The 23,054-nt window shown below is 38.7% G+C and overlaps 1 long non-coding RNA gene across 1 annotated transcript in view; it reads left to right on the top strand.

Moving 5' to 3' along the window:
• The first annotated feature begins 4,240 nt into the window (after window positions 1-4,240).
• The window catches only part of LOC111820283 (uncharacterized), a 62,458-nt gene continuing 43,644 nt past the window's right edge, over window positions 4,241-23,054 (top strand). The window contains exon 1 of the long non-coding RNA XR_002823839.1: window positions 4,241-4,344. This is a non-coding gene — a long non-coding RNA (uncharacterized LOC111820283). The remainder of the gene's footprint in view (window positions 4,345-23,054) is intronic.

Here is a 23,054-nt window from a genome sequence, read left to right on the forward strand (position 1 = left end):
TGTGTGGTCTCAGCATTTTTTCTGGAGAGGCTGTTCTAATGAGAAGGTGAATAGAGGGGACTTCTTTTGAAACTAGCATAAGAGGAGGGCCACTTCTGAAAATGCAAGTATAATGGTGCCATTCCTTATCACAGCCATCTGAGAATTCATTCTTTCTCTCTCTCCTTCTCTCTTTTTTCTTCTTTTATTACGAGGCAGCTTTCAGAAGCCTGATTTGACTAAATACTGTTTTGGATTGGCCTATGGTCTCACTCCCCTGGATCGTCCTTTAGAATTAAAGAATAGCCAATCAGATCTCATTTTGTGGCTCTGGCCTCCTCTTCTTTCCTACAAAAAGAAACTATTTCTGGTGTTTTCAGGGAAAGACACGCCCATGCTCTTTCTCCTACCTATTTTAAAATGCTGCACTGTTTCAGATTTACCCACGCACTAAGAATTATGCTTCAGCCTGTTTGAACACTCTTTCTCCTTCAGGATCCATTATGTGGGCAGGAGTGGGAGGAAACCATGTAATTGTTATATTTTAGGGCTCACTTGTGGCTAGCTTTGATTGAACACACAAAGTAAACTCTTGATTATCCATGCTAATGGAAGGAATAGGAATTCAGACCATGCACATTTTTCTATCTGACTTTGAAATATGTGATGTGATTTTTTCCCCCTTTTTGAAAGCACTAGCAGGTGGTTTACTTAGAAAGATAATAGTAAAATTACTTTTGTGCCGGTAATGTTTTTGGTAGGCAAAATTGCGAGAGGCACCATTCTCCTCCTTCCTCCCTACACCCCACCATGTCACCTGGCACAGACTCCTATTGCTTTCACATTACATGTTGCCTTTTATTTCTCCCCTCACTTATTAAAATGAACTCTTAGGAAACTGGTGAATGGGTATGACTTACTTGACAGGTAACCAATTAATGGAGACTACTGTCATATATTTACATTTCAATAAGAGTTAAAGCCTCAAAGTTAAGGAAACAAAAATTATTAATATTTATATAATGTTCAGTATTTGTATAAATGAGATAGTAAGTTCCTTGACAGTAGGTGTTTATTATTGTTGTTGTCGTTTTGATAGTATGTTTTAAAATTTGTTCTGTTTACTACTGTGCCCTTAGTGCCTAGAACAGTGCCAGGAATATAGTATGCACTCAGTAAATTTTTGTGGAACAAATGAATGAAAAATCTTATAATTTTAAAACACATTTTCATATACTTTTATATTCCCACAACTCTCCTGGAATATAGACATGGCAGTTATTATTAAAATAACTAACTCTTGGTTTATTCCCCCCTTTTGTTTATTTGGAGCCCTGGTGGCGCAGTGGTTAAGAGCTCAGCTACTAACAAAAAGGTCAGCAGTTTGAATCCACCAGCTGCCCCTTGGAAACCTTATAAGGCAGTTCTGCTCTGTCCTATAGGATTTCTATGAGTTGTTATCGACTCGATGGCAATGGGTTTGGTTTGATTTTGTGTTTCTATGTAGCTACTGTCTAATCCCTTGTAAATTCTCAACAGAATATAAAATAATAGAAGGAATTTTCATGGACGGTCTTATTGAACTTATGCTATTTTATACTTTGCTAATTTGCCAAAGTTTTTGTCATCCTTATGGAGACAGCTTTTCTTTGGAGATAAGCGACAAAGTGATGTGCCGTGCACAGGCTGTTTCTATCACCAGACCTAATCTGTCACTGTGTGTTTGTGCGTGATAAACCACTCACTGAGCAGAGTAATGGGAATCTCACTCCAGCTATGCTCACTCCAGTCTATTTCCTTAATAAATAGAGTTAAGCAAAATATTTTTCAGCTTTGTGCCATGTTAGTTGAGAAGCCAGAGAGAAAGGGTGGGGATTGAAATGAAGCCCTTTTCCTTTGTGGTGTATTATATATATATATATATATATATATCCTCTGTGGGATATTAAGGTAGATGGTATCTGATTTCACCTGAGGAGGTGGAATTTGGCTTGGAGTTAAGACACGCTCAGTATGTCTGTGTTGTGCCCGGGGAGCAGTGAATTGCATGGCTTTGGAGGTAGATCTGGGCTGACTCAGTCTCAGCTCTCTCACCAGCTTTATGACTGTGAACAATTTACTTACCTCCCCTCGGCTTCTTCTTCCTCATCGATAACATGGTAATAACAATAGTATCTATTTCACTGGGAAAACTAAAGGAAAAAAAAGTCTGCAAAGTACTTAGAACCTCACACATACTGAGCGCTTAATTAAAATTACAATTATTGTGACTGATTAGCACTGTCTGAGCACCTATGTGAGCTCAGAACCATGACAGATAACTTTCATAGGCTCTGTAAATTAATCCTTACATTAACCCATTTTCCCAATGACAAAACTGAGGCTCATGATATGCTCAACATTACATAGACATTGGGATGCTGGGAGTTTGAACCAGTATCTATCTGCTTCTTTCTATTATATCATATGGCCTCCCTGGGGTTTCAGTGCTCAAATTCATTCCACAGTTGGGCTATCAAAAAGAAATAACCTTGCTTAAGATATTGGGGAGAAGAAATATAATTAAGTGCAAAAGCATTTATAAAATCAGAGCATTTATTTAACTTTCTGAACGTCTATCTTTCTTCTTGTGTTCTTCGAAGGGTGTGCCTGGTATGACACCCTGGGGCTTGGCAGGGCTCAGCTCAAACGATACTTCTTCCAAGAAGCTTTCCCCCACCTTCCTATCTAGGGTTGCTATTTAACCATATTGCAGCTCTGATCGCGGCATTTATCATGACCTGAAATTATATATGTATATGTTTGGGTTCTTGCCCATTTACCCCACTGCACGGTGAGGTCCCTGAGAGAAGAGACTTTGCTTTGTTCACTGCCATCTCACCAGCATACGGCACAGTGCTTGGCCATGGGAGCAGCTCAATAAATGTGAACAAATAAGGGAGTTCAACTCCTACGAGGCAAGTGTTGTGTTGGAACAATCACACCGCTACGCTTTTAGCAATTGGAAAAGGAGGTGGGAGTGAGGAATTCTTGCCTGTAGGTCTGCTTTACGCCCTTTTGACGTCAGGAGGGAGCTGTCCTGATTCTTTTGGCCAGGGAGTGAGGACTTGAGGTGCAGCCCATCGTTAAATATGTCCCAGTTCTGCTTCTGCTTCATCCTCATTAACTCCACTTCATAGCTAGCCAGAGGGAAAGATTAATTTAGTGACTAAGCTTAATAAATAGATGTTTCTGGTCTTATATTTATGCATTGCTTTCCAAGGCTGAGAGCTCATTGAAGTGCCAGTTTCAAGATGTCAAGGGCAAGCAGCTGGGATTGGGGGAAGTGCAAGAGATATTTTTGCTGAGCTTTTGTTCCCCAGGCCATCTTGCAATCACCAAAACTGCAGAGACGACAGGAAAAGCCTTCAACATTCATTTCCTGTGCAACCTATAAAACACGTTTCTGAATCAGATTGCTTTAGTGAGATATTGCTACATATATGGTCCTCCAAACACATCAGGCCACACTTGGCCTAAGATGTATGGTCAGAACATTTTGATTTTGTCACTATATACACATTTTTGTCACTGCATGGCATCTGACATAGAAATTTGTAATTTCTTCTTTCTGGAAAACCTTGGCAATGAGTTTTCATTTTGGAGGAAGCTTGTTTCTGGGCAGCCATCTCTAGAGAAAATCGAGTCTGAACTACCAGACAGTAAACAGCATCGTATCCCACAGGGTCTGAGGTGACCTGAATAAGTTCCAGAGCGAGTCCACGATAGCAGCATTACCATCACAGTGTGTATGCGTGCCCATCTCTATGTGTAATTGTAATGTATAATTAATACAGAGCTCAAATTAAACTCCTAGCTGAAAAGAGACTGGCAGGCTGAAGAGCCTGAGGAATATTAACCTCTGAGATGCAACTTGTTTACAGCACCTCTAGGATGGCAGTGCTCTTAGTTTCAATGTGTGTGTGTTTGATACTCTTTTCTTGTTAGTGTTTCAGCTTTGAGGAATGAGAATTTTTCAGTGCCACCCCCCCCCCAAAAAAAAACCTTTGTTTCGTTTAATCTTTTCCTCAGGCCACTTAAGTACTTTGATTTTTTAACGTAATTACTCTCAAGCAGGGAGATTCACAAAGCAGGCAGAAGCAGGACAGAAACATCACTACTTTCCTGGAGCCGTTCCTCTGCTCCCTATTCACGCTGACTTTTGACAAGAAGCTACCTGACCTGGAGGACTTCCGGACTCTTGTGCCTAGTGCCCTTCACTTTCCTTTTGATCTTGAAAAGAGGCAACCACTGGTCACAACTGCCTCTGATGGTTAGTGGAAGTTTGAGTCCTGGGGCAGCTGTTCCTTTAAAAACATTATCAAGGTAACTAAGCTTATTTTTTATTTTTCAGATCCAGACTTCACTTAAGCCTCTGCATTACGAGGTGTGCCAAATGTACATTACTGAAGATTTTAGAGGAAACTTTGGTTTTACTTCTCTTTTTCTATAATTGATTGTTTGAAATCATTGACAGGTATGGACTAAAGGATCATCTGGACACACATGGCTCTTTAATGCCTTTGTCCACATGTAGACCTTCTGTTCTGGCCCTTAACTGAATGCTCTACCGTCTTCTACCAAAGGTTATAGTAATACAAATTCTGCGTGTCTGTTTCACTCCTCGATTTTGCAATTTCCCATTTAGGCAATTATCTTATTTCTTATTAATTTTAATAACCTCTAGCTCCTGGTTTCAAAGGAAGTTTTCTAGTTGATTCTCAGACCATCTTCTAACACTGTGCGTTGTTGTTGTTGTTGTTAGGTGCTGTCAAGTTGGTTCCCACTCATAGCGACCTTACCTAAGACAGAACGAAACACTACCCGGTCCTGCGCCATCCTCACAATCGTTGTTATACTTGAGCTCTTTGTTGCAGTCACTGTGTATTACACACTTGAATTCCAAATTCCAGTGAGATGAGAGAGACAGAAAGAGAAAGAGAGACCTATAGATTGATACAATTAAATCTCTTCTGTATCATCATTGGCAAATATTAGCAAACAATTTTCGGCTCTTCTTCATGGTATTCTGCCTCTGTCACTGTGTGATATTGAGCAAGCTATTAAACAACTTTGAACCTTAACTTCCTTATTTGTAAATAGAGATATAGAAGTAAGCTTAGTCCTCACTGAATCTTTGGTTCTGCAGAGCACCAAACACATATAAAAAGCTTCAGTGTATTTTCGCTTTCATATACTTGCTGACGTAGAAACAGCAATGCTGAAGTTGCAAAAATATGCATCCTGAAATTGATCACAGCATATATTTGACTGACTGGAAAGTCCACTTGACAAAATTGGTTTGACTCATATATCAGATCTGTTGGTATTAAATTGTAGATTTTGGCGATAGAATTTCTTCCCTTTTTTAATTAAAACAAATGTTCTGAAAAGATTCAAAAAGCTTCTTGGAGAATGTCATACAGTACTAAAAATAATACCAGAAAATATATCATTGGCTAAGTATGGTTATTTATACTTTCCAGCTTACTTAGAAGATTTTATTATAAAGTGATAAAGAGTTGTGGCCCCAGAGTGTCTATGTAAGCAGTCTTAGGATTGGAAGGAAGAACTAGAGTTGGATTTGATGTGATGTTTGCATAGAAAGTCCTTGTTTTTATCTAGATTGCATGCTTATCAGAGATAACTTTGATGCAGATGAAAATATGTGACTTGTCTTAAAGCTGCATTTGCATAGCAAGCCCATTATTATTACTTAAATTGTATGTTTACTGGGGACTTTGATTGGGTTGATGGATAGATAAATTCTGTCCAAGATATATGTCGGGCTTCTGTTTTAAGTTGAATTTACTTAAAGTATAGTGTTAAGATTAGACATGTAAAAAATTGAAGTGCTGCCAATTTCACTCACCACTAATTTCTAGACTTGGAATGACTTTTCTCTTTGCAGAAGCAAGGTGTTTGAAAAAGTAGTTGAGAATTGCAAATGCGATATCAGATTTTTGCACGTGCTATGATTTCTTCCCTAAAACATAATATGTTTAAAGGATCTGTGATGTTTGTTCACTTTAAGTTGGTTGCTTGAATAATCCAAGGGTTTTCTACCTCTGTGTTGAAGAGATAGTAAAATTATAGTTCTTAAATTTAGGTTCCTAGAAAAGGCACTGCTGACATTTCACAGGGGCAGTGATGTTGACTTTCACAGGGGCAGGGAATAAGGTCTTACAAGTAGATAGAATACCTACCTATGTGATTTGACTTGAGGCCACTCTGTCCTAAGAAATCTTCCCACAATGCCTGACACCCTAAGAAAACTCACATCTTTGGGTGAAATCTTTAAAATGCAAATGTAATCTGGGAGAAGTTGTAATGTCAACAGTAGTTTGCAGATTCAGATTTTTAAGTCTTGTCTGTATGTGATTATCCTAGGAACCATGTCTACATTTAACTTTATAGACTAGGCAACTAAGCTTTGATGAGGCCAGGATGACTGAGAGTAGAGACTCTATCCAGTACTTGTAATATAGTTCTTGATTCTTTTCATTTAGCTAGCTAGCAATATTAATTAATCACTTAGTATTCTCTGTAAAAGTGAAAGATCTACTAGATACCAACACTAGAGATAACTTGTATCTTTTATCCTAAACGTTAGCCATCACAACTTTTATTGATCACTACTTCTATGATCTAAGAGTAAGTATAGTTACTCACCAAGAGCCTGAGTTTTTAGAATAAGAAAACTTCTGGCACATAGATACACAGAAGTTTATCACAATTTAGAATTCATCAAATCTGTTAACCAGTCTTCCAGGCAATTTATTAGCTCAATGTTTGTCCTTTCAGCAGTAGTAGGTACAATTCTTCCAACAACACATTTTATCAAGTCTCATATTCACCCTTATAAGGTTTATATTCACTCCTGCTTATGGTAAGCATTAGACAGGGGAAGAAATGAGATATTATGACCATAACATGCTCATAGCCACAAAACAGGTATATTTACTAATAGCTGGAAAATATCCCTATCATATTTTTTCTGCCAAGATCTCTAACCACTGAATTCAAGATATGTATATGAATATATTAAGTATATTTATTCATCCATTTTTATTCATTTCTGAAGTTTTTAGCTTATTTGCAAAATCATTCTAATTTTTAAAAATGGCCACTAGTTTCTGTTAGAGTTTGATGAGGCCTAGTAAACATCTTCTAATCTTTTCAGAATCCAAATAGAGAGTGAGAGAGAGAATGTGTGTGTGTCATAGTCCCAGGAGTCACATAGATGAAGATCAAAGCGTCAGATTTATTATGCAGATACAGGGTGGAACACTAGACTCATGTGGCATCTGCATGAGTGTACTGAACTGGACAGACTGAGAAACAGTCCTTGGTAGAGTGGGAAAAACCCAAGTCTCTTTTCAGCAGCTCTTACTGCAGACAGTCTGGCTTTGAAGGAAAGAGGGGTCAAGAAGGTCGGAAGTGGAACTGAGTATGCTAGGTTCCTTCCCCCCAGATTCATCTATCCTGCCAGTAACTCTTTGAGGAGGATTATGTGAGGGGAGGAAGAGAGACTAGGAGTGTTACTCTAGGGAAGTTCCTCACGCTTTTACTGGAATGAGAACATAATTTCTAGTAATGGAATTTTATCAATTAACAATTTTAATAATAAGGAAAGGAAAACTGATTCAGTAGCTTAAGGAAATAGAAGAGGGAATTTAAAAAAGTGCATCCTGGATAGGTAACTTATGGACCTGGAAAGGGTGACCTCACCCTGGCCTTGGGATGTGCAGAAACCAGGGCAGCTCAAGACTCTTGGCAGCAGGAGCACACGGCTGTCTGTATGCCTGCCGTGGCCATCTGAATAACCGAGCCGTGACTTCCTTTAATTCTTTGCGATTCTGTTCAAAGTTCAAATCCTTGCAAGTCTGAGCCTGATTGGCCTAGTTTAGTTCAAGGACCCACCTCTATAGTCAGAGAATTTGGGGTCTAATTATTGATAATCATATCAATATCACATGGAGTCTAGAGAGGTGATTCATAAAGGGAAGTTATACTGGATAGCTTAAAAAAAAAAAACCAATAGTCTACAACATTTCTCATTCTGATTAGGTTCCATTATTCTGAAAAATGAAAAGACAATCTGTAAAGTTTATTCATGTGGGATTAAATTTATTGTCACTTCCGAAACAAAAATAGAGTTTTTCTTTAAGTAAGCAGCAGCTTCACTTTGGAACATGTCTGTGGAGTAACAATTAAATTCTATGCTCTAAGCCTTTTTTTTTTTCATATAAAATAACTTTTATTTACATAATTTATATCTATATAACATAACTGTTTTCTTTGCAACAAGAAAATTTAGAAATGACAGCTATTGCTTTATTGTCAAGACTCCTTCAAGCAAGATATTATACATGGTCACTCCTATTTGAAATAACATGGTGGCAAACAGTGGATATTAATATTCTTATCTGTGCCTTAATCATTTACCAGCAATTAGGCTTTTAAACCATCGTGTTGATCACTTGCTAAGATGTTAAATGTTCAGCAGGAAAAGTCAAGAAAATTATAGCTCCTTTAAGATTTATAAAATACAAATTCTCTGCAACATCTTTATATGAATCAGACTTAACACAGGTATAAGCAGTCTTTCCACCTTGTAAGGTCTAAGCCTTTTTGAAGGTTGATATTAAAAGGCTATATGATGACCACCTTTATGAGAAATTAAAAATTTTGAAGAAAGTCCATTTTGCAGTTCAGAAACACAAAGTTGGTTTTCATTACAGATTATTTGTCAAGGATTTTAAAATTTGGTAACAAAGTTCATATAACCCATCATGTCTCTTTTTTGGCTTCGGCTTCCAGAAAACTCAGAGCTTCAGTTTTTTGTTCAATTGTTGTGGGTCTTCTTGGTTTGGGTCTTTCCATTCCGTGCTCTTGTGCTTTTATCCTTAATTAAATAGTATTAAGAATGCTTAAACTATTAGTTAATTCAAGTCCCTTTGGAAGTAGGAGGGGTATAAAAATAATTATTTGGTTAGCAATATGACTGAAATGGCTTAATGTAGACACAGCTGGAATTGCACTGGGAAACAATAATGGTATATTAAACCGACATTGGTATCTCTCTTGTTTAGATGGATACTTAAGGCATACAGGCATTTTCGTAGGGTCCTATGAGTTGCCTGAACTTTATTACCTATCCAGCTTAAGGAGGAGTCCCTCGGTGGTACAAATGGTTAAGTGCTGGGCTACTAACTGAAAGATTGCTGGTTTGAACACACCCAGAGGCACCTTGGAAGAAAGTCCTGGCAATCTGCTTCTCAAAGGTCACAGCCATGAAAAAACGTATGGAGGGCAGTCCTACTCTGAAACACATGGGGTAGTCATGAGTCAGAATTGACTCTGTGGCAACCGGTTCCAGCTTAAGGGGTGGGGTAAAGAGGAGTTGAGATCTGACACCTGGAGAAGCTTTCCTGAGAAGTTGGATGTCATCGATGAGGACATAAGTAGCAGGGGCATTTAACTTAGTCTTGGAAGGGTCAGAGAAGATTTTTCTGGAAGAAACAAAATTTAAGGTGGATCTGAAAACCTGGCAAGGTAGTCCATTAAGCTTTACTGTGACTGAACTTATGGTCTCAATAAAAGTTAGCTGAATTGGTTGGAATTCTGACAGTTTTACCTATTAAAATTTAGCCTTTAGCAATTTCTACTGAATTACTTGTTAAGTGTTGGAATTAGTTTTCTGCCATAGTAGGAATATATGGCAGGGAAATTATGAGTTGATTAAGATGACATCCGCATTATGACCATCTTTTCACAATTGCCAGTTTATTTTTTGGCTGTACACACACATCTCTGGTGAAAAACTCAAAGTAATGTAAGTAAGATGACCTGAGTGCTATTAATTGTTGAACTTTTTAGGCAACTTTTAAGTAAGCAAATGCCAAGGAGAGAAGCCTTCCAGGAGGCAGGGATTAATTAGAAACTGCAAATTGTGTGTGATTAACAAGGTTCCAGAGGTGACTTGCTGTGTGAGTGGATTCCTTAGGTCTGCCTGGGTTGGGGTTTAGGCAAGAAACGCATCAGCTGTTGACACCACGTTCCAGAATTCCCAGGTGTGCGCTCCCACGGCGCAGTCTCAAATGGAGCCTGTTTAGCATCACTTGCTGCTGAGAGCTGCTTAAGCTTGAATCCGAGGTGTCACTTTCTGCCTACTGTGGGAAATCTTCCCAAATGGTCCTTGGCTGGCATCTTGCCCCAGCTGAAATCAATGTAGTAGAGTCCTTTGAATCTGGGCGTTGGGCCAGCGTAGCAGGAGCATAATTCTCATGTGGCAGAGAAAAATGGACAAGGGTGGGGGGGGGTGCGGTGCATAATTTCTCTCCACAGTCACTTACAAACTCTAAAATGGCAGGGTTATATTAAAGGATAGACATTAGTGCTAATGATTTTTCCTCTCACCTGCATACAGAGGTAAGATTCCCCGGATATATATGGAGAAATTCATTCATTACTAATTCATTATTTCAAAAACATTTATTAAACCCAAAACAAAACAAACAAACAAACAAAAAAAAACCAAGCCCATTGCCCTTGAGTCAATTCTGACTTATAGAGAGAGTAGAACTGCCCCATAGGATTTCCGAGACTGCAGATCTTTACAGAAGCAGACTGCCACATCTTTCTCTCATGGAGCAGCTGGTGGGTTCGAGCTGCCAACCTTTCAGTTAGCATCCGAGCACTGAACAACTGTGTCACCAGGGCTCCTTATTTCAGAAACATTTATTAAGTTCCCACAATGTGCAGGGCACTGCTGGGAGCTGAGTATATGATAGTAAACAAGGTAAAAAATGTCCCTGCTCTCATGGAGATTTCATTCTCATGGGAGAAGACAGAAAAGAAACAGTAAAGTAAATAAATAAGATCAGATACTAAGTAGAAAAATAAAGTAGAGTAATGCTATCGTTGTTAGCTGCATTCAAGTTGACCCTGACTCATGGCTTGACCCTGACTCATGGCGACTCCATGTGTTACAGAGTAGAGCTGAGTTCTAGAGCGTTTTCTTGGCTGTAACCTTTACAGAAGCATTTAGCCAGGTCTTTCTTCTGCTGGGTGGGTTCGAACTTGCAACCTTTAGGTTAGCAGCAGATCATAAACTGCTTGTACCACCCAGGCTCCTTGGTGATGCTAGAGGGGTGGCTGTTTTGAAGACTGGCAGGTGTGGATAGTTGGATCCAATTGATAGGGGGTGAAAGTCTGTGGTGATAGATGAGCTGCACTGATGACAGTGATGTGAGTTTGATGGGAAATCATCTGTTGGGGGAAGATGAGTAATCAGCTTAATCTGGATGGGGTTATCAACAGGTTATAAAGGGCAAAGAGGATAAGCAAAAGCTTCCTTAGGGCTGGGAGCATACGCCTCTGAGTAACACTCTTCTCTGAGGTCCCAGCAGGGGTGGATTATCCAATAGGCAAGGTAAGCACAATGCTTACCTTGTTTATAAGATCATCTGTAGTGAACAAGTTGACATTTTTTCACCATATCAAAGATTCTGCCTCTATGGCTGGCATCTGTCTCTCTCCCAACCCCACAGAACCTTCCTACAGAATCGAAGCCTCTTTTCAAATTTACAATCCCTGAAAAATATGTGAAATTGTTCACTACAGATTAGTAAGTAAGCCTGTGCTTATCTTGCTTACTGCGTAATGCACCCCTGCATCCTAGTGGTGTTGTAGCTGGAAGAGGTGGTCCTACTTGTTAGTAGAGGCCAGGCCGAGCCTCTACATACCACGTTTACACACCACCCATAAGAGGTGCAGTGCTGTGTGGGCTGGAACACAAGGTGAAGATGCTGACTCTCACTGGGGCAACTGGGTGCCAGAACTGAGAGGCTCTCCAATTTTCAGAAGAATGAACTTACTTCACGTACTCTGTCATCATCCTTTCCCCAAGGATCTATTCTCATAGCACTTATTGCATCTGTGGTCTTATCCCTTAGGGAGGATGTATGAGCCAAGAGATGCGTGATTTTCCCACTCTAAGTATACCTGCTATGAACTGCAGACTAAGCAAATTTCTGTTACCTTCCTTGGCAGAGCAGAAAGAAAAATGTACATACTATTGGTTTTTTAAAAAAAAAATATGCTATTAATATCTTGAAATTTCTTTTTTCATATTTTTGTTCAAATGTCTCCTCAGAGAGGCCATTTCTGACCATCTTGTTTAAAATACCCACTTTCATATCACCCTAGTAACTGTCTTTTATTTATTTTTAATTCTGCTTTCTTTGGGCTTATTTCTTCTTGACTTCTTGAATTAGATGCTTGGCTCATTATTTTTCATTCCTCTAATACGTGAATTAAGGTTGTGATTTCCTCTCAAGCGTGACATCAACAGTATCCCACTAGTTGTGATATACAGTTTTCTTAAAAAAATATTGTTCAATTCTAAATTTTTCAAATTTCCATGATTTAATCTTTGAACCACAAATTATTTAACACTTTTGTTTTAAGATTTTCAAATCTATGGGATTTGGGGGTTATTGTTTTATTACTGATTTCTAATTTTATTGCATATGATCAGAGAATAAGCTCTGTATTATGCCAATGCTTTAATATATGTGGAGCTTCATTCAGTGGTGTTTAATTTGATCAATTTTTGTAAATGTTTCATGTGTACTTGAGAAGAATACATTTTCTCTAATTTCTAGTGCTGATAAGGAGTGACTGGTGGATTTGAACTGCTGACCTTTTGGTTAGCAGCTGTAGCACTTAACCACTGTGCCATCAGGGCCCCATATACACACACACACACACACACACAGGCACATATATACACACATATGTATAATCTACTATGTATTTTCATTTCTTTTGGAAAATTTCCTCTTCGTGTTTTTGTTTCTGTATTTTCCAGGTATGCTTTTAGGTGCTAATAGTTTCCCAACTATTATATTTTGAATGAATTATTCCTTTTATCATTATGAAATACCCCTCCATTTCCCTTTTTCCTGGTAATGCTTTATTATTATTACAAAAACTCTTTTTCTCCCTGATATTAAAAAAGCCACCCCACTTTTAAGAAGCCTCTTCATACAATAACTTTCTATGTAATTTTAGTTTCTATGTTTTGGGAACCTTAAGTTTAGGTGTTTCTCTTATTACTGTATGAAGAGTTTGATCCTTGTTATTTGTAGATACCATGTTTGCAAATTTGTCTACTCACTGAAATCTATTTGTAACCCCAAAATCAGTACTCATGGCGCTTTCATAGTCATTTGTGGGCATGCACAGAGCAGCGAAAAATTTGAGGCACCTGATAACACACCTTCCTAGCTGAGGTTGAAAAAAGCTATTCTACACATTCTTGTTTCAGCTCTCATACTGTAAACAAGTGTCCTTCTCATGTCTATTTTGTGCCATGTTTTTCACATTCTTTGTGCTCTTTGTTGTTGAGTTCACTGTTTAAATGGCTCCCAAGCTTAGTGCTGTTCCTAAGTGCAAGGAGGCTGTGATGTGCCTTAGGAAAAAATACATGTGTTAGATGTTAGATGTAATACAAACTTCATTCACACACTAGTTATAATGCTGTTGGCTGTGAGTTCAATGTTCATGAATCAACTATGTATATTAGGTAAGGTGTCTTCAAAGAGAAACACACGTAGACTAAGATTATGTTATGTTATTTTGGTTGACAAAAATGTTGTAACCAGAGACTCACAGGAACCTAAGCCTGTATTTTCCCTAGGAGCAATGGTTCAGTATTAGCTAATTCAGTCTTTACAGAGACTTTGTAAACTTTAACAACTGTGAATAAAAAGAATCTACTGTAGCTTAATTTTTAATAAGCTCATGTAATTGTGTCAGTTTACATGGTAATTTTATTGTGCATACTGATTTACTTAGATTTTTCTGTCTTTTCCTTGCTTTGCTTTTTCTTCTTTTTTACTTTGATTAGATTAATAAAGTTTTCTTTATTCCTCCATATTGGGTTTTCAACAATATACTCTATAATCTTTTGATATTTATTCTTTAAACTTTAATATGCATTTTTAACAAAATCTAAAATTAATGAAACTGTTTTCTATCCCCCATACAATAAAAAGAACTATTAAATGTCCTACTGCTGTTTTTTTCCCCCCTATATTCAATGCTTATGTTGCTTGATTACTCTAGTTCTACTTTTCTGTAAATTTGGCTTCTCGAAGAAGCGGATTACATGTGCAAGAGACTAATTGGGAGAAATTAAAGATAAAGGGGATGGAGCAGAAATAGACAGGGAAAGCCTTCCAGCCACAGACAGAAGGAAAGATAGAGTAGCAAGGGCTTCAGAGTGCAAAGAAGTTCTGAGAAGGTTTTGGCCAGGATAATATGGAGTCTCCAAAGAAAAGCTACCTCTTAGGAAAATCCCTCACAGGACAGGAATGGCCTGGCTCTAGTAACCCTGACACTAGGCCTCTGAGTGAATGAAGTGATGAATCCAAAGGTTCAGTAGCTGGGGCTGTCAGTCAACTTTTCTCAGCAGATTCTTTTGGAAAGAGACCTAAGTGGCACACCTCCATGGCCTCTACAGCCTTGGCCTCCACAAAGTCTCTCTTTCTTTGTTTTTTTCTTCCAGTCAGTGCTTCCTGAGATTTATCAGTATGTTCACCAAAGTCTTCGCTGGCTGTTGCTTCTTCTCTCTCACTCCTTTCTTGTATATTGATTTCCTTTTTAGAGAAGCGCATCTTTTGTAAACTTTTCATTGTCACTCTGTGAGAGGTAAACTCTCAGCCTTGATTTGTCTGAAATACCTCACTTCACTCTTATTCTTGAATGATGGCCGGATTTAGAATTTTAGGCTCACAACTATTTTAACACTTTAAAGAAAATTAAATAATTGTATTTTAGCCTCTTTTGTCAGTGCTGAGAAGTCTACCATCAGGTAGTTCTTGGTCCTTTGTACCTAATATATCTTCTACTATGGTTGCTTTTAAGATTTTTCACTTGACTGTGATAGTCTGAAATTTCTGTTACGTCTAGGCGTGGAAGTATTCTGCTTGGGACTCCACGTACTTCTTAAAACTGAAAATAATTTATCTCATAAATACTGGAAAATTTCTAGACAATTTTATTTTGAATACTGCCTCTCCCCTGTTCTCTTACTCTGAATCTCCTGGGAGACATTGATTAGACCCTCTGTTTTATGTCTCTGGCCATTTTGTAGTAAAAGGGGTTCACTAGGAAATTGATTCAAAGGCAGAGACTGCAGATTTATTGACGAGTGCTCTAAGGAACAATATCTATGGGAAAGTGAGGGAAAGAGGATAGGGTAAGTGGAGAAGTTGAATTGTGATGCAGTGTAATAGAGTCCTCAGCTGATACCATTGGATAGACATAAGACATGTCTTAGACTGAGGTCTTTTTGTTCCCCCATTGACCAGGCTTTAGTTTGGGCTTCATAGGAAGGGGGAGGGACATGATCTTGAATGAGACAGCTCCTTTCATTCTCGGTGCACAGGTATGCTATATCTCTTGCACCATCTACCTAGCTGGATATAATTGCTACTAAAGGACATAAAATTAAGTACTGTATGTGCCTTAGGGGGAGATGACTGCCCTCTGAAGAAACTCAGAGCTCCGTTAAGCTATCTTAGTGGTGTAAAAGAGGAAGGGCTATTCTCTGGTGCCAGTAAATCTAGAATAGCCTTAACAGGGATGGTAATGATGTTCATTGCCTAAAGGGGGACTTCTACTTTTATTACCCCCCTTTTACCTTTTATTACTCCTCCCCCTACTTGTTCTCTGTATGTGCTATTTGGCATATAGACATGGCTGTCCAATTAGTATTCAATCCTGGAAGAGAAGAATTTAGATGTTCTCCTCCCAAGACTTGAACTGGGGTGTGCTTGGATGTGAGCTAACAATACTCAGTGGAGGGGAGCCTAACTTCAGGGAACCTAGGCTGATGATGACGTATGCTGTTCTGTCCATCCCTGTCCTGTTCATTCTGTGTGTAATAAATATGTCTGTTGATCTCACCATTAGAAAAGTATCTGGTCTGTGCTCTGCTCCAAACAGTGTTCACTAAGAACTTGTGAATATAGTGACATTGCACTTCAGCTGCAATCAGGGATATTCCTGGTATGGAACTCAGCTCTCAGCTATCTGCAGGTGACACTCTGAGTAGCTGGAGGCATTAGTGTCCTCACCTCTGTCTGATCTGCTATTAAATCTAACTATTGAATTTTTACTTTCAATGATTACATTTTCTATTTCTGGGCATTCTGTTTGTTTCTTTTCCAAATATGCCTATTTTTCTTCCTTTTTACAGTGTCTTTGAATTTTCTTATAGTTTTTATACCTCTTCTATCTCTTAAATACTTTTAATTATGCTTACTTTATAATCTATTATGTCTGCCTCTCACTCTCCTGGATAATTCCATAACATGTTTTGTAGCTTTTGGTTGTAAGCTCATCTTCTGCTGGTTATTTCTCTCCCCCTAAGGGAAATCAAGGTAGCCTTATTTGATGCTACCTGATTCTCCAGAGATAATTTGAGCTCAGGATATACTTACATTAATTCTCAGCTTGGAAATTTGCATACCAACACTCTTAGTTAACTAGTGCTGCTATAACAGAAATAGCACAAGTGGGTGGTTTTAACAAACAGGAGTTTATTCTCTCACAGTCTAGTAGGATAAACGTCCGAATTCAGGGCACCAGCTCCAGGGGAAGGCTTTCTGTCTCTGTTAGCTCTGGAGGAAGGTCCTTGTCATCAATCTTCCTCTGGTCTAGGAGCTTCTCAGCACAGGGACCCTTGGTTCAAAGGACACACTATTCTCCTGACTCTTGCTTTTTGGTGGTATGAGGTCCACCTGTCTCTCTACTCACTTTTATCTTTCATATTTCAAAAGAGATTGACTCAAGGTACAACCTAATCCTGTAAATTGAGTCCTGTCTCATTAACATTACTGCCACTAATCTCACCTCATTTAGAGGTAGGATTCTGGGAATCATGGACTAGCCAAGTTGACACACATTTTTTGGGGGGACACAATTTAATCCACAACATCAACCAAGCAATGTGAATTGGAACTCCAAACTCATGTGTAGTACAAGTTTGTGCTTTTGTCTTCTTAGCGGATATTTCTTTTTCCTACTCAGAACCAAGCTATCTCAACAGTTTCCGTTAGCATATGGGTTGAGTTTTTTTCAGTCTTTCTTCTACTGAGGCTGCAGCTCTTGTTCCAATTTCTGCCTCACATCAGTCTAAGTTCTTTTTTCCTACCCCTGAATGTGCATTAAAATAGAAGCCCCTAGCCACCAGGTACCATTTCTGGGTCCAATTACTTCCTGTACCTCATCCCTTATCCCCTTAGATGTTTACTATTCAGGTTTTCAATTTCCTCTTTGTTTCTTGTATTTTTGGATAGCTCTTACTTTCATGCAAGCTTAGCATGGCTTTAAAGCTTATCTTTAAAGCTTAGTTATAGAACTGCTTAAATTTTTTAAACCATTATTTTTTATATAGCTTTTCTGAGTCTTTGTAGATGAGGATTTTTATGCACTCTCATTCCTCTGGGTTGCTGCCACAGACAGTATCTCTTGAACATCTTTCCTATTATTATTTAACACTGTCACAGGGTGAGTTCTCTAGAGCAGATGCTGAGATGGAGTTTGGGGTACAACTTGTTCGTTAAAGATTAACCTGTGAGAGAGAAGTGGGAGTAGAATTGGGCAGAGGAAGAAGTTAAACTCAATGTGGGTCTGATAAAGCCTATAGGGAGCACTGGAGTGAAGACTGAGAGTGTCCCCTGATTGGCCCAAATGGCTGGGCCTTGATATCCCCTCTCCCACTTGGGAAAGGCATGACTTTGAGAAAGGTGGCTCTGTGCAGTCAAGGTGGATCCTGAAAGAACTGACAGCTGGAGCTGTCTGCTGACTGCACTCCCCACAGCTGGAGCTCCTTGAAGTAAGATCTAGCAGCACAGGAATGTGTCTACCATACTTTCTGAATTTATACTATTTAGTAACTTTTCTGCTCATTTTTTTTCTTCTCTGTGTACAAAGCTGAGCCTGGCCTGGCAGTAATTGAAAGCCTGTATCTGGAAGCACAGGGGAGTTAGGTAAGATTAGTTGACCAGGCCTGGATTTTGATGAGTCTAGATGAAGAATAGGAGGAGAGTTTGGATTGATTAGCTGGTGTACTAGTTTTCTATTATTGTCATAACAAATTGCCACACTCTCAGCCACTTAAAACAACACAGATTTATTATCTTAGATTTCTGTATGTCAGAAGTCCAAGGGGCTCAGCTGTTTTTTCTGCTCCAGGTCTCACAAAGCTAAAATCAAAGTGTCAGCTGGCCAGGCTCTTCTCTGGAGGGTCTGGGGGAGAATCTGCTACCAAGCTTATGAGGCTGTTGGCAGAATTCAGTCCCTTGCAGCCACAGGGTTTGGGTCTCTGTTTTCTTGCTGGCTGGTAGCCAGTAGCCTCTTTCAGCTCCTAAGGTGACCTGCGTTTCTTGTCAACTTGCCCCTCCATCTTTGAACCAGCACTCGTGTGTCTAGTCCTTCTCATACTTTGAATCTCTCTGACTTTTCCTCATGCTGCATTTCTTTTCCTTCCAGCCAAAGTTCTTTGTTTTTAAGGGTTCATGTGATTAGATTGGGCCTACCAGGATACTCTTCTTATTTTAAGATCTGTAGTGCAGCACAGTGCTACTCTGACATAAGTAGGATCTCCATGAGTTGGAATCGACTCAACGGCAACTAACTGGTTTTAGTTTTAATAACATATGGAAAATCCCTTTTGCCATGCCACATAATATATGTACTGATATCTGGTGCAGACATCTTTAAGGGTCGTTCTTCTGCCTACCACACCTGAGGAGCTGAGATTTCAGGAGGAGTTTCTAACGACATAAGTGGCATTTTAGGAGGATTTCTCAGGAGTCATGTGGAGAATGGATTGGGTGAGGGAGGCTGCCAATCTGGTAAAAAGTGAAACAATGAAGGTTTAGATGAAGGCAATGAAAATAAAAATAAGAAGGAGGTGGACTTCAATTAAAGTGTTGAGTAATATTTGACCCAATTTACTGGAAGAGTTATAGGGGATGGGAAGGGTAGTTAGATGAGATAATTGTGTCTGAAAGGTGACAAGCTTGGTGTTGAGCAGGTTGGATCCAGTATTCTCACCCTAGTATGAGGTTGTATTATCTAGACCATCAAAGATTCACCACAACTTACTGACTCTGACATAAAGAATCTGCGTGGAACAAGACTTTACATACATACTTCTGTTTTAATTCTTGACACTAAAAACAGTCTAGAAACTGTTTCAGGGACACGCAATAAGATCTCAATTATTTATCGAGAGAGAGTAATGAAGGGGAGATGATCCAAAATAAATTTCTAAGCCTTAAATTATGCAACTTTGACTAGAGAATGCAATCTGTAATTCTAGGTATACACTCATCTTGTACAGTGTGTTTTGTTTAGGCTGATATTGAAGGAAGTTTGTATTCTCTTAGTATGAGCCAATTGGCAACTGGGGAATTTCCTTCAGAAGTATGGTGAGTGGAAATTAGCTTAAATAACACTTTTCAGGAGAATGACATAATACAGATAATTGATAAATTGGTATATGTATTTTTATACTTATGGTACAGATGGGAGAAACAAAGATGAATTATCCAAGAGTTTAAGGTGAGTCTGCCCAGGTATTACCTCTGTTGTCCCCTTCTTTCATCAATGAATTTCTGGCAGAATTGGAAGAAATGCATAGAACATGTGATTTGCCAAAACAAAAAGGTCACGTTTCTTTGTTGCCAGTACTGAATTCTACAGCGTATCTGGAGTGAGCTTGTTTTTTGGCGACTTGCGATACCAACAACTCTTCTTCTAACATCTGCAGGCTATAACCTTCAGGTCACTCAAGTTCATGTTGTAGAAGGGATAGAAAGAAGTGTTTTGAAGTACAGAACAGATGGCAAAAGGGCAGGAAATATTTGGGGAGGAATGGACCAACCAGAGGGTCTAACTGTACAAAAATGGTGTGCTTTTCAATATTTGATGAATTTTCTCTGTTTTTATTCACTGTGCTTCTTTTTCAAATCAGAAAGTGCCTTCTTTTTTTTTTTTAATCTATAGCTTAAGCTGGAGCTCTGGTGGCATAGTAGTTAAGAGCTATGGCTGGTAACCAAAAGGTTGGCAGTTCAAATCTACCAGTTGCTGTTTGGAAACTCCATGGGGCAGTTCTACTTTGTCCTATAGGGTCGCTATGAGTCGGAATTGACTCAGCGGCAACCGGTATACCGGTATAGCTTAAGGCATCATTGCTTTCCATAAGGGTGTACAGGTCAGATTTTATGGTTCCTAAAATGACACCATCCAGCAACCTTGCCTGCGTTTATAGGCAGAAATAGCTTGTTCTGTGACTGAGACTGCAAGAGCTTGGGAAGGTAGGAGGAAAGAGAGAAGTGGTGGTGGTAAGTGTGCCAGGCGAGAGGTCTCTGAGTCAGAGGCAGAAGGAAAGCATTGTTTGCTGAAGGCTGAAGGCTGAATGTAATACAAAACCTGAACCTGGGGTCTTTAGGTGGATACCAAGAGATCCACCATCCTTCCGATGAACAAATGCAGTGTTGTGATAGCCATGTGCCTTTGCTGGGAGCTTTTATTAAAATTCTAAATCTTAAGGACCAGTGGGATAAAGAAGAGATTAAAAAAGCAGAATGAATGGAAAACTAGATAAATAGTATCTGAAAAGAATTCCTAAAGCTATCAGTGGTAGACGAGGGCAAGTGATGTAAGGGAAGAACTTCTTAGAAGCATCTTTCATTTGCTGAGAAAATCAAAATAAAGAGACAGTGAGACTTCAGGGCAGTGGGGGAGAAAGAGCATTACACATTAACTGTCAGTGGAGCAAAAGGCTTTAGAAGAATATGAGAGCCTTATTTGCATATTTTCTGGAAATGTGTTAAGAAGAGTGAATGCATCTCTGTATGCAAAACTTAACCAAAATAGATCATCTGAGTGAAGAAAATATTATTAGGGGAGCTGTTCAGCCTACTGACATTTGCTTAACTCTTTAAAAAAAAAAGTACACATTGGCAAGAACTTTGGGGAAGAAAATGTATCCAATTCTCAACCGCAAGAAAAGACAACGGTTTCAAAGCCAAGGAGTATTCTTGGATTGAACTTTCATCATGCCTTAATTTAGCCAGCTAGAGAAATGCTTTTTTTAAGTATAAAATCACTTAAACTTTCTAAAGGAAAGCTTTTTCATTTGGCTTTAAATCTAGAATTTACTGTAAGGTTGTCCTTTTATTAATTTGGCAAAGTAATGGGTATATATTTATGAGGGGAGTTACTGTGGGTGGGGGTGGTGAGCTTGTACTTATATACTTAGCAGTAGTGCTACTTCCTTATCAAGTTGTGAGGAAACTTTTGACAAAAATATGAATGATAATGCGCTAGATCTATATAAATCTTCAGGGATATAGCTCAAAAACTTAATGTTGAGCAAAACAGCAAGTGGCAGAAGGATATGAACAGTGTGTTATTTCTGGATACATATGTAAGTATGTAAAAATGTGAAAAATATGTATACTGTGCTACTGACTGCTTGATGTGGGAGAGTAGGGTGTGGTAGAGAGAATAAATAGGAGAAATGAGAAATGAGGCTGATGGCTGTCAAACACAATTTTAGTTCATCCATCTTTCGTCTGGCATCCCTTCCTCCCTTCTTCTTTCCTTAAAAGAATGCATGCACAAATTGCTTGCACAGTTTTATTTAAAATTATATTCAAAACCAACCAACCAACCAAACAAACCAGTTGCTGTCAAGTCAATTCTGATGCATGGTGACCCCATGTGTATCAGAGTAGAACTGTACTCCATAGGGTTTTCATGGCTCTGACCTTTCAGAAGCAGATTGCCAGGCCTTTCTTCCCTAGTTCCTTTGGGGGGGTTCCAACTACCAATCTTTCAGTTAGTAGTTGAGTGTTTAACAGTATGAGCCACCCAGGGACTCTTAAAATTATATATACACATATATAAAATATATGTAAATTATACTTAATGTTCAGTGTATTGAAAAACACCAGTATTGTGAAAACTCTGAGATGACACTTTGATCTGCTATCTCCCTACTAGGTATTCCTTAGAAGCAAACAGACAAAGAAAAGAATGAGAGAAAGAATCCAACCCATATTCCAGTGATCAGGGCAGGATTGAGGAGATGGAAACTCTTGGAGCCTAGAATAAAAAGTGAGAAAAAACATGTAAGGGACAACTGTTGTAGGAGAAGACTGAATGAAGAGAATATAAGCAAAGAAATGAATGTGGAATAGTCAGATGCACATATCTAATACAAAGCAAGTCAATTATGTTGTAAAGTAGGTCAAATCATTTGACCAGAAACTTGAAAAAACAAATAATTTGAAAACTTTCTAAATAATTTGAAATTTTTTTTAATTTGAAGCAAATAATTTTCTTAACATTCATTAGGATAAGGTAGGGAGAGAATTTTGGTGAAGATAATTAAAAAACAGTTGCAGCAGTACATTGACAGGGAACTGCCAGAAATTCAAGCCAGATTCAGTAGAGGACATGGAACAAGGGATATCATTGCTGACGTCAGATGGATCTTGGCTGAAAGCAGAGAATACCAGAAAGATACTTACTTGTGTTTTAATGACTATGCAAAGGCATTCTACTGTGTGGATCATAACAAATTATGGATAACATAGTGAAGAATGGGAATTCCAGAACACTTAATTCTGTTCATGCGGAACCTGTGCATAGAAAAAGAGGCAATCGTTCAAACAGAACAAGGGGATATTGCATGGTTTAAAGTCAGGAAAGGTGTGCATCAGGGTTGTATCTTTTCACCATACCTATTCAGTCTGTACCCTGAGCAAATAATCTGAGAAGCCCGACCATATGAAGAAGAATGGGCATCAAGATTGGAAGAAGACTCATTAACAACCTGCAATATGCAGATGACACAACCTTGCTTGCTGAAAACAAAGAGGACTTGAAGCACTTACTGATGAAGATCAAAGGCTACAGCCTTCAGTATGGATTACACCTCA

The sequence above is a fragment of the Trichechus manatus genome, unplaced genomic scaffold (genome assembly GCF_000243295.1).
Source record: "Trichechus manatus latirostris isolate Lorelei unplaced genomic scaffold, TriManLat1.0 scaffold00032, whole genome shotgun sequence".
NCBI classification, from domain to species: Eukaryota; Metazoa; Chordata; class Mammalia; order Sirenia; family Trichechidae; genus Trichechus; species Trichechus manatus.